The sequence below is a fragment of the Hippopotamus amphibius genome, chromosome X (genome assembly GCF_030028045.1).
Source record: "Hippopotamus amphibius kiboko isolate mHipAmp2 chromosome X, mHipAmp2.hap2, whole genome shotgun sequence".
Classification (NCBI taxonomy): domain Eukaryota; kingdom Metazoa; phylum Chordata; class Mammalia; order Artiodactyla; family Hippopotamidae; genus Hippopotamus; species Hippopotamus amphibius.
Window position 1 is genome coordinate 120,870,536 of NC_080203.1, and position 12,555 is coordinate 120,883,090.

At 45.8% G+C, this 12,555-nt stretch overlaps 1 protein-coding gene and 1 non-coding gene across 5 annotated transcripts in view; one reads left to right on the forward strand and one right to left on the reverse strand.

Moving 5' to 3' along the window:
• PPEF1 (protein phosphatase with EF-hand domain 1) overlaps positions 1–11,507 on the reverse strand; it is a 140,595-nt gene extending 129,088 nt beyond the window's left edge. For 2 of the 4 annotated variants that reach the window (XM_057718245.1, XM_057718248.1), the window contains exons 1-3: positions 10,727–11,507; positions 10,508–10,536; positions 9,782–9,831 (exon numbers count right to left, since the gene is read on the reverse strand). The gene's annotated coding sequence lies outside the window, so the exon portion shown is untranslated. Of the gene's footprint in view, positions 1–5,495; positions 5,598–9,781; positions 9,832–10,507; positions 10,606–10,726 lie in introns of those variants that run through there. The other 2 variants (XM_057718247.1, XM_057718244.1) reach the window with 2 other exon arrangements.
• A 538-nt stretch (positions 11,508–12,045) lies between these two features.
• Positions 12,046–12,118, forward strand: TRNAV-UAC (transfer RNA valine (anticodon UAC)). Its single transcript has one exon. It is a non-coding gene; the product is annotated as a tRNA-Val (tRNA).
• Positions 12,119–12,555: the final 437 nt, after the last annotated feature.

Below are 12,555 nucleotides of genomic sequence, written 5' to 3' on the forward strand. Positions count from 1 at the left end.
CCCCCACTCACCGCAACTAAAGAAAGCCCGCACACAGCAACAAATTAAATTAATTAATTAATTAATTAAAAGAGTAGTTATTCTTGGGACTTCCCTGCTGGTCCAATGGTTAAGACTCAGCACTTTCACTTCCGTGGGCCCGGATTTGATCCCTGGTCAGGGAACTAAGATCCCACAAGCCATGCAGCACAGCCAAAAAAAAACCCCCAAAACTTATTCTTGTCTTGGTTTTATTCAGACATTCATTCAACAAATATTCGTGGAGCATCTTCTGTGTGCCAGGCACTGTTCTAGACCCTGAGGATATACTAGGTAACAGAACTGACAAGGTCAGTCCCTTTCCTCATGAAGTTTATAGCCTAATGGGGGAAGTAAACGTTAATCAAATAATCATAAAAATAAATGTGAACCTGTAAAGGAGAAGTACATGTATTGTAAGAGTGAGGCAGGAGGTCAAGGAAAGGCTTCTGAAGATAGCTTCTTTTTTTTTTTTTTAACTTGGCCATGCAGCGCAGCATGTGGGATCTTAGTTCCCCAACCAGGGATCGAACCCATGTCCCCTGCACTGGGAGCACAGAGTTTTAACCACTGGACTGCCAGGGAAGTCCCTGAAGATAATCTTTAAACTGACATTGGAAAGACAAACACTGATTACTTAGTTGAAGGTGCTGATGGGGAAGGGAGTCAAGCATATACTTGAATTAAGGCTCAGTGACCTGGAGTACATAACTGGACTCTACGGGGACTTTCAAAGGAGAATCTGGGGTTTAATATAGGTCTTAGTTTACTAAAGCTGAAGTTAGTATCTTCACCAATATCCCAAAGAGGGCACAATCTGTGTCATTTACATAAAACTCTCTAAAACAGTGCTTCTCAAACTCTCATGTGCTTATAGATAACGTGGGGATCCTGTTAAAACAGATTTCTGGGCCCAGTCCCTAGAGGTTCTGATTCAGTAGGTCTGGAGTAGGGCTCATGAATCTGTATTTCTAATTAATTCCCACGTGATAGTAAAGCATACTTTGAGAGGCACTGCTCTATAGCACAGTACAATATTTGTTTAAATCTCTACTTCTTTTTCAACCCACTCTTTCATGACTTTTAAAGTCAAACTATATTCTACAATGCTTTTGTGATTTTTACGGTCAATTCAGTAGTATCACCAGAACAAGAGAATGTTGTGATGTATAAATAAAACAATGCCATAAGCTACCATTTCTAGGAGGGGCCTACATTTCCTGAGTGGTTACACATCCTGGAGAAGAAATGTGGTCTGGCCTGTGGGTCAGGATGTGTCTGGGAGCATCAGAGAATTCGGTTCCAGAGTCAGATTGGTTGGGGTAATTTTCTAGCTCTACCACTTCACAGCTGTGTGTGAGCTTGGGAAAATTACATGACCTCTCTCTGACTGTTTCTCAAAAACCAGGATAGTAATACACCACGCACACTGGGTTAATGTAAGGAATAAATGGATTCATCATATTGTGGCAGCCACTGATAGCTGCCTAGCCAATATCTATTCTCCCTTTCTTCCTTACCAATAAAGTCCCAATTATGTTCTACGTGGCAATGGACTCAGCCACCAAAACTTGATTTGCTAGGATCCCTTGTAGTTAGGGGTGGTCATGCGACTGTTCTGGCCAATGAGATATAAGCAGAAATCTACTGGCTGAGGCTCCCAGAAAAGCCATTTTTCTGATTAAAAAACACAAAACAGCTGTCATGAGTCCTTTCCTTTTTGCGCTTCCCCCACTGTGCCTGGAACCATGACATAATGCCTGGAGGAGGAAGAGCCCTCTTGAGTACATTAGGAAGAAAGGCTCATGCTGAGAATGAGAATGCAGAAAGTCTAAAGGATGAGCCTGGGACACAGGTGATGATGTGAAGTTGCTTCTTTCCTGACTTAATATCACATGAGATAAAAGCCAACCCCTCTGTGTTAAGTCCATGTTATTACATTTACCTCATCACATGCAGCCAAACACATTCTCTAACCAATACACTCGTAAAGCAGTTTGAGTGATGCCTGGCTTATAGTTAGTATTCAATGAACGTTATTATCTGCCCAGCATTCTGTTGTCTACCAGGTGGCCGACAGGTATTCCCCTCGATCCCTTGCAACAGTACCTCAATTTTCCTTTTTGAGATCAACCATCTCCCTAGTCTAAGCCCTGCGGTTTGCATAGGATTGACACCACCTCCATTCTAAGCGTGAGACCTGACTGGCTTACTTCAATCAGCATGAGCCCACTTCCCAAGCAACAGTGACTGCCCAGGGCTGGGCACATAACATAGGCCTAGGCAGCTTGCACATCCTCTTCTCCCAGCAAAAGGGAGTGTTCAGGTGGGCACATAGCTAAAGACAGGCAATATGAGTAATCTCAGGGCTGCTATTTAACCTATTTAGTCAAATCTACAGTCAAGTACAATAAAAATTCATATCCAAATCATCTTTCCCAAAGAAAAGAAACAGCAATAAAACCTACAATTTGCAACTGTGTGAATTCATTTCTCTTCCAAGAGAAAAAACCCCAGCCGGCTGAAACTGTTTTGTTTTTGTTTTTTGTAAACATGCCCAGGAGAACTCCTTTAAGAATAGATGTGCATCTGGGTTTTAGAATGAATGTTGGACCGGAGGCAGACACCAGAAACCTATGACTAATATTGAAATAATAGTCACAGACAGTTGTCATGGCAGCCTGCTCATTCTGCACAAGATAGAACCCACTGCATTTTAACAGGATTTAGCAGAGGAAAGCTGCTAGCCTGAAGACAGCCTCTAACTGAGTTAAACAACCTACTAATTGGTTTTGGTTTTATTATTATATCTAGCCTTCAGACTAAACCCTAATTGTATCCAAAAAAATCACAAACACTTAAAGTCACTAATAAAAACACATTAGATGATCTTTGTTTAACACCTCCACCACTCTCAAAATCTTCCCATCAGACTATGAGGAAAGCTTACAAGCAAGACCCATTGTGTGCACAGTTGAATCCACTTAAATCTAAAGACAGTAAGTTTGCGGGGAGTAGAGGGAAATTTCATTTCCATCACCAATTAGCATTGGCTGGATGCCACTATCAGTCATTTCCTCTTAAGTGGGGTTCTGTAGGAGTGGGGAGTAGCCAAACTGTTCTGTGCCGATTACACAGTCCCAGGGGAGTGACTTTAGAACCTGGAGGCATCTCAAGTCACATAAATAAGGGAGGGGGAGACAAAATATTTTCAGCTGATCTGTTTCTTGAGGGGCTATCTATCAAATCCAAGCTCAATGAATATGATTGCAGGTGATTTTGTAGATTATATATAGCTGGTGTTGAGAGGAATACTACACAAGGCCATCTTTCCTATTAGACAGGCTTTTGCATATCACTATGCCCCCCTCTGCCTTTTCCTCTTTGAGTTTCTTCTTTAAGAGAGAAGAGGGAGGGTCTAATTAAAATTCAATAACATCCAAAATTAGGAAAACCACATCAAGCCATTATGATCCATTAACATCTTGGAACAAATTAGTCCTTTGGGTTAATTAATGTTCTTCAAACTGTTTGAGATGGGGCCATGTCATACACTTAGAAAAACAAAACAAAAAACTCCCGCACTACCCAACACTGAGCTCCTAGACATATTGCAGGTATGTGACAATAAACAACTTCAATCAAGGGACTGGGACACTGAGGAGCAGTCCCTCAGTAGCTGGTGGGTAGATTAAAGACATTGTCAAAATGGTATAGGAGAGAAACGTGGAAATACTGAGTCAGTAGGGATTGTACTTTCCCTCATATAACTGAAACTCCCCCACTAAACAGTAGCATTAAAGATTAGGGATTTTACTTTTCACATGTAATCGGGAGTTGGAAGTAGTAAATTTGGGGCTGGGACCCAGGTACCTTCCTTCTTTCTGCTGAGCCATGTAGCCTTCTTCTTCATAACTGTCAACTCATGGTCACAAAATGGCTGTTCTCCCTCCAGCATCACATTTGCATTGAGGAGAAAGTGAAGCTAAGGGCAAAATGGGGCATACCAGCTGAATCTACCTTCTTTTAAAGAAATGGTTTTGGAAGCCCACCTACCTCCACAGAAGTCATTGACCAGAACTGTGTCACACAGTCTATTCTAGCTGTAAGCGAACCTGGGAAATCAATCTGCTTTAGCTGGACACATTGCTGAGTCAAACAAAATCAGGCAGTGCAGTGCAGAGCTTAAATACAGCCTATGGAGCCAGATGGCCTGGGTGTAAAACCCCACTCCTTTATTTACTAGCTGTGTGACTTAGTTAAGCGACCTAATTATTCTGTGCTTTGGTTTTCTCATCTGTAAACTAAGCATAGTAACAGTACCTTTCTCACAGGGTTCTTGTGAGGGTTAAATGAGTTAATATGAGTAAAGAGTTTGAATAGTCTCTAATACATAACAAGTATTATACAAAAGTTCATTCTTCTTGTTTTTTATTATTGACAAAAAGAATGGATATTGAATAAGCAAACAGCAGTATCTGCCGCAGATGTGTTGCCTAGTTTGTAACCTCACCCGTCCTGGCTACTGCAATAAGTGGGAACAAGTGCCCCGCTGCATCTGAGAACTGATGGCTGCCTAGGAGGCTGGAAAACCAAAACCCTGACCTGCGAGAAGCAGTGACTCCCATGACCATCAGCCTCTTTCCTCATTTCCTGGGAACTGAGGGCAACAAAATTTCCCAGTGTCTGAGCCAGGGAAGCATTGTCAGCCACTGTGGTGATGCCCAACCATTTTAGACATGAATTATCAGGACTTCTTCTGTGGCAAGAGCCAGTAAACACGACTCCCACTGGCCTAAGCAAAACTGGAAATACACCCTTCAAATAGCTGAAGAGTCAACGAGTATACTTAAGTCCTGACTTGGTCGAGGCCTTAAATGACAGCACCTGGTCGCTGTTTCTCATCTCTAATCCCTTGCTGTTGGCTCCATTCTCAGGCTTCAGGCCGTCAACCGATGTCTTTCAGACTCTGTGGTCACCCACACTAATTTCTCAACATCCTCCCTATATTTTGGTAATTCCCCACATTTGACTCCTTGTAGGAGAAACAAGAAATTTGCTTTTCCAGCCTCTCTCATAGCAGGAGCACAGGTATGTAACCTAGGCTCTGCCAGAGACCTAAATTTAGAAGAGGGCAACACAAGGAGTCAAGGGGTTGTGAAAGTCATCTCTGCCAAAGTCAGTGACAGAAGGGTCTAGTTTGCAGAGACAGCAGTGATAGAGACTCAGGGCCCCATCACTGGCTTGCGTTGCTAACTCTGTATTCGGAAGGGGCAGCAGTGGACAGGCATCTTTGCTGATGCAGCCCTGCAGCGAGATTTAGACATTATTCCTGGTTTCGGAGTCTCCAAAACCTTCTCGCAGAGCCTGTGGGCCACCGAACACCCTTTAATAAACTCATTTTCTTCTTAAACTAGTAGGAGTGTTGAATCAGCTTAGGTGATGTTATACCCCAAATCTTAGTAGTTTACACTTACCAAGGTTTATTTTTCACTCCTGTTCCTGTGCAGGTTGGCTGCAGTTCTGTAGCATGTGGTCTATCCCTCTAAGACTCAGGCCAACCTCTCTCTGGGGCATTGCTGTACTCATAACAAAGAGGAAACATCAAAGCAGCGCCCTACAAGCTGGCTCTTCACACCTGTGCTTGGAAGTGAGGCATATACCTTCTGCCCACATCCAACTGGAGAAAGTAAGTCACTTGGTCAAGCCTATCAGTGGGGCAACTGTAAAAATCCTACGTGGGGAAGAGCAGTACATATTTTGGGCAAGAAGTTTCTGCTGTAGGCAACTCAGAGCCCTGTCTGATATAATGCAATAGTCAGATGGCAGCAGAACCTGCAGCCTCTGGATTATCTCACACTGAGTCCAGGGTGAACAAGGAAATATCTCTTCTCAGGAATTCACGCGAAAGGGCCAAGATTAGCTCTAATTGGGACTGACTGACCTGGCATGAGTCATCCCCAACCCTGAACAAATCCATTCAAGATGTATTTATTGAGCAGTTACTATGTACTAGGCCCTACTTAGGTTCTGCGGAATACAGCAGTGAACAAAACCAAATCCATGCCCTAATGAAACTTTCATTCTAGTTGAGAATGATAGGGGACAGACAATATCTAGAAATAAGTAAATATCTAGAAAATTAGATGGCAATAAGCACTACAGAGAAAAATAAAGCAGGAAAGGGGAATACTGAGTTTCCAGGGTGAAGGGGAAAGGAAAATAGCAATTTTAAATAGGGCAGTCAGGAAAGGCCTCACGGAGAAGATATTAGGGCAAATACCTAAGCAAGATGAGAGACCAAGCAATGGGGTGACCTAGGGAAAGAGCAATAAAGGCTGAGAGAACAGCAGGTGCAAAGGCCCTGAGGCAGAAGAGGCCTACTGTGTTTGAAGAACAGCAAGCAGGCAAGTGTGGTCTTGTAAAATATAATAGGATATATGATCAGAAAGGTAATAAATGGAAGATCAGATCACATAGGGCCTTGCAAGCCACTGTAAGGCTCTGGCTTTCATTCTAGTTAAGGTGGGGAGCTATTGAACGGTTTTGAGCAGAGAAGTGACACGATCTAACTTAGGTCTTAAAAGGATCACTCTGGCTACTGTGTGGAGAATAGTCTGTAGGGAGAAAAGGGTAGAAGCTGGGAGGCCAGAATATGAGGTTCTTGGCAATGATCAAGACAAAAAGTGATGGTGGCTTTGATTAGTATAGTAGCAGGGCAGATGGTAGAAAGTGATTAGATTCTAGATAGATCTTAAAGGGGTAGCCAATAGGACTTGCTATTGAGATTAGATTTGAAGTGTGAGGGGGAAAAAAGAATCAAGTATGATTTCTTCCATTTTCTTCTACGTTTTAGGCCTAAATAACTGGAAAGATGAGGTTGCCCTTATCTGAGACAAGGAAGATAAGGAAGACTGAAAGGAGAGGGGGTAGAGATCAAGAGTTTAGATACAGACAGAATAGGATTAAGCTACCTATTAGACATTTAAATAGACATGTTTAGTAGGTAAATTTGGAGTTTGGGAGAAAAGTCTGGACTAGAGATATAAACTTGGAAGTCATCTAGGTTATAGACCATATTTAAAGCCATTAGATTAAATGAAGTCACCAGAGTGGTGAGGATGAACAGAAAAGTCCATGAACTAAGACCTGCGGAACACGCACGTTTAGAGGTCAAAGAGATGAGATCCAGCAAAGCTGACTGAGAAGGGGTGACTGGTGAGGTAAGAAACAAAAATCGGGAGTTGGGGGGAAGTGCTTCCAAAAAGAGGAGAAGAACTGGAGAGAGCACCTAAAGACACATTTTCTAAGAGTTTTGCTATAAAGGAGAGCAGAGAAATGGGAGTAGTTGAGGCAGAAATGAGATTGAGATTATTTTTTAATGACGAGAAAAACTATAGCATATTTATATGCTGATGGGAATGATCTAAAAGAGAAGGTAAATAATGATGCAGGAGAAAGAGGGGAGTTGGAGTTCCTTGAGGAGGCATGAGCAGGTTGAGGGCTGGGTGTCGATAGGAATGCAGACAACTCATCTAGGGCAGGAGTTCTCAACCATGGCACTATTGACATTTGGGGCCCAGTTATTTCTTTTTTTTAAATAAATTTATTTATTTATTGGCTGCGTTCGGCCTTCGTTGCTGCGTGCCGGCTTTCTCTAGTTCTGGAGAGTGGGGGTTACTTTTCGTTGTGGTGCGCAGGCTTCTCATTGCAGTGGCTTCTCTTGTTGCAGAGCACGGGCTCTAGGTGTGTGGGCTTCAGTAGTTGCAGCATGCAGGCTTCAGTAGTTGTGGCTCGCAGGCTCTAGAGCGCAGGCACAGTAGTTGTGGCACACGGGCTTAGTTGTTCCGCAGCATGTGGGATCTTCCTGGACCAGGGCTCAAACCTGTGTCCTCTGCATTGGCAGGCGGATTCTTAACCACTGCGCAACCAGGGAAGCCCCAGTTATTTCTTGTTGTGGGCGACTGTTCTGTGCACTGCAGAATGTTTCAGTACATCCCTGGTCTCTACACACTAGATGCCAGCAGCACACTAACCCCACCACCCCAGTCACGACAGCCCAGAGTGTCTCCAGACATCACCAAATAGCACCCAAGATTTTGCCCCCTCCCCCAGGGAACATTTTGGGTTGTCACACTCAGGGAATGGTGCTACAGGCATCTAGTGAGTAGAGGCCAGGGATGCTGTGAAACACCCTACAATACACCAGACAGCCCCCCACAACAGAGTTACCCAGCCCCAAATGTCAACAGGGCTGTGGTAGGAATCCCTGATCTAGAGGCAAAGCCCTGGTCTAGATCTAGGAGGGCACAGATGCAGGCAGGTGAGCAGATGTGGGGGGGTACCTGTGGAAGTTTTCTTCAGGTTGCTTCCATTTTTTTTTCACTGAAATAAGGAAACAAGGTCATCAGCTGTAGGTGAGGTCGGGGAAGGAGGTACAGGAAGTTTAGGGAGAGATGACATGAACCTGTCCTCTAGGTGAGGTGAAAAATGGACAGGGAAAGTACACGATTCTGGGCCACATTAAGAACACACTTGAGGTACTTAGTCAAGAATTTACTGTGAGGGACTTCCCTGGTGGCGCAGTGGTTAAGAATCCTCCTGCCAATGCAGGGCACACGAGTTCGATCCCACACACAACTAAGGCCATGTGCCACAACTACTAAGCCTGCGCTCTAGAGCCCGCGAGCCACAACTACTGAAGCCTATGCACCTAGAGCCCGTGCTCCATAAGAAGAGAAGCCACCGCAGTGAAGAGGAGCCCCCACTCGCTGCAACTAGAGAAAGCCGGTGTGCAGCAAGGAAGACCCAATGCAGCCAATAAATAAATAAATAAACCTATTTTTTTTTAAAAAAAAGGCAAGAATTTAATGTGAAACCAGTAGGGCTGAAGGTGCGTTCCTCCTGGGGCCATATTCAGAGGCAGAGTGGGTAAAGAGTTGGATTTAACAGACTGGTTTTGCCAACAAGTACAAGCAACAAAGGGGCAAAGCAGCGATAAAAGTGACCACAGAACTTGAACTGGGTAAGCAGACAGAGGGACCTGGGAAGGTAGTGAGCAAAAAGTAACAAATACCCATCCCAACAAGCTAGTTTCAAATGTTTTGATGAGCTGTAAAAGGGGGAAAATATGGTGAACTTTGCCATACTAAGGTAACCACTCACTTTCCTTAGTAAGTACTTGAATATACGCTGAAAGACAAAGTACAATCATTTCTAAATAAAATCAGGTCAATGGAGCTTCCTAAGTCAACTCAGTGTTTGGGGTCATGGTTTCCTTGGTCGAGTTACCCTCCATCAGTGAAGCCAAACGCTGGGGAAGCCACATTAAACATCTGAGAAATCAGAGGACTCAAAAAGTTTGAAGTGACTTCTAGTCTTTATTTGCTAGTTTATCTACTTCTCTGGTAGTTGTTCAGATGATTATGGGCAGACCTGGGGGTGACAGGCCTCACAAATCTGACTGAAGAGACTGAAGTGCCGGCGAAACTGTGGCCAGCTGTGGCACTAGCCATGATGCTGGTGGTATCAAGGTGAAAGTCATCAACAGTGTTTTGTCACAGGCACTTGGTTCTGGCTTTTGAGGATTTCACTTAAAAATTACAAAAGAAAAAAAGTATCCACTTCCTCACTGGCATGCATACAAAATATTACAAGAGACCAATGGCACTCATGGGAACAACACGTAGCCTTTATGAACAAGGGCCTCCCCAAATCACTTAGGTATCAGGAAACTGAGCATGAGCCCAGCCCTGCCACTCACCAGCAGAATGGTCTCGGCAACGCATTCAAACTCGGCTTCAACTTCTTCAGCTGAAAAATGGAGAGAGTAATACTTACCATGGCTACCTCATAGGAATGTATGCAAAAATGCTTTGTAAACCATACTGCATTTTACTAATAACAGAGATTGTGAATACACCTTGAAAGCAGCAGAGAAGTGGAACAAAAGTCTCCCTGCTTTTCGCTAAAGGCAGAATCCTGTGTTGCGTGCATCAGAGGTGCACCAGCCTCTTTTCTACATGTGGGAACCTGGCCAAAGCTTGCACGTGGCAAACCCACCCTTATACCAAGGGCAGACAGAAAGCCTGAGGAAGGGCAAAGCATTCCCTAGAGACAGACCGAAACACAACTGGTGAGTGTAGTTTTAAGCCCAATTCTTGACAGCCTTGTTTTGAACTGACCAGGGTTTTGAAACAGGTGAAATATACTGATTACTCGGCATCAGGGGAATCATTATGGCTCACTGACTAGCAGGAAACATGGAGTCTTCATGAATTCATCCTCTGCCGAGTGGCTGTCCACTCATGGTCATCTCATGGCTCACAATCTAAGCGTCAAGTGCTCAAGAGGCCTCTCGAAATTTATCAACAAAAAGGCATTCTGGAAGTGGTCCATGATGAACATTACAGAGAGCTAACTAGGATATAGGAAACATGGTACTAGAGAATGTAAGCCGGCCTGCCTCTATTTCTGTGGAAAAACTTACATGGCAGAAAAGTGCCTCCATTTTCCAACCTAGAAAGTAGAGATAACATTTAGACCCAAAGGGGAAAGTGGGGGTGTCTAGTCCAACCCATGCATTTCACAAAGGGGGATACGGAGGCTTGGGAGGTGAACTGGTGTTCAAGAGTACACAGCTAGTGAGTAGCCAAGGCAGCACTAGAATCCAGATCACTACCCCCAGATTAGTGCACCTTCCAACCACCTGTTTCTTCCAGGGGCCTTCCCAGGAAGACAGGAGTTGGCTGAAGGGGTTGCTTTCATACAATCAGCATCATTTCTCCATCATTCTGCCAGCCTCAGAGGAAGACGCCTGGGAAAAGTACAGCCGCAGCCTTCAGCCACGTCAAACTAACCATTTAAAAGAGCCCCACCTCCCCACCCCAAATGGTTTTAAGTGGGTTTTGAGGATGGCAAGCAATCCTAGGATGGTGAGCAGTCCTAGGATGGTGACGGAGATCCATCCAGAAACACTGGGGAGGGCAAATGGCACCGACAATGAAACCCAAGAAACGAGACCATTCAAGGTGCCCTTCATAATGGAGGGTCCCAGCACCTTATCGGGACCACAGTCCTGGAAGCACAGCGGCAGGCTCATGGACTGCACTCTCACGGGACCGCGCTGGGTTTAATGCTCTGCCTTCACGGTTTTGGAATTCCTAATAACTTATGATCAAGGAATCTGCTATTTTCATTTTGCACTGGACCCCTCAAATCTTGTGGCCGGTCCTGCTTCATCCCCTTCACTCTCCCCGACCCCCTTCCCCAGCCATAAAGGGGCGGGCTGTCTATACCTGCCTCCCCACCCCTCCCCCACCACAGACAAATAAGATCAAACACGAGCCCCTTAATTTTTAGCCCGTCTGGGGCTTCGGGAAGGGAAGAATGTTGTGGAGGTCGTCAGGGGAGCATTAAGAACCTATATCCTCGAGCAAGAGGCCGACTGACCAGATGCCTTTTCCAACCCTGACAAAATAAAGGCCAATATAAAAATGACCCCCCCAGCCCACTCCCCAGGCCCGAGCTGCCTGAATCTTTGGCTCCATGTGGTGCTCCTGTGCGCCCTGCTCCGGACTCAAGGCCTCCAATGCTGCCGGAAGCGGCTCAGTGTGCCCGTGGGGAAAGTGGGGAAGTGCGGGTCCCTCACAGGCTGAGGGAAGCTGCCAGAAGAGGCTGCGCCCCGGGCACTGTCCGCTTCCGCCCGCCAGGCCGACCTCGCCGACTCCCCGGCTGCGGGAAAGTTTGGGGACAGGTGACTAATGCGGCGGCGCTCTCGCCAGGAGGGTAACCCCTCGCCCCAGCCTCCCCGTGGTCGCAGGGGGGACGAATCCGGAGGGGAGGGAGGACGAGCGCTTGCAGACACTGGAGCAGGAGCCCGGAACCCGGCCGCGAACACCAACTCTCGCAGGCGGAGCGGAGCCACGGCGGGGGTGGAGCTTACGGCAGAGAGGCGGGGTTTCAGCAGAGGCGCTTGTTCTCATGTGACACTATGACTAAAGTAACAACACAAGGCACTTGCGCGAGGGTTCCATAGTGTAGTGGTTATCACGTCTGCTTTACACGCAGAAGGTCCTGGGTTCGAGCCCCAGTGGAACCAGGCCGGGAGGGCTGCTTTTTATTCTTTAAAGATGAAAAACAAAGACGATGTGCTTTTCTTTCTCCCATTAAATTTTTCCCCCCCACTTTTTGGCATGTTTTTATCGCAGAATTGTAATGACAAATACCCTCTCCTCCCATCCCCGCCGCCCTCGCCCGACCTGGGAAACAGCAGAAGTGGGGGCCTGGTCGTGTTGTAGTCCCGAGGGCGCCCCCGCCCCGCCCGAGTCCTAGCCCCACCTCTCTTTCGGTACTCCGGGGCGACCTCGGGAAATCCGGTCCTCGTGGGAACCAAGATCACCCGGCGCAGCCCTTTCCCTAGAAACCAGGGCAGGCCGGACCCCCAAAAAGCCTCCGACTAAAATACGGCAGCACAGCAGTGCTTTGACTGCAGTTCAATTATTAAAGGTTTTCTAGTAGTAGTAGTGGTATCAAAGG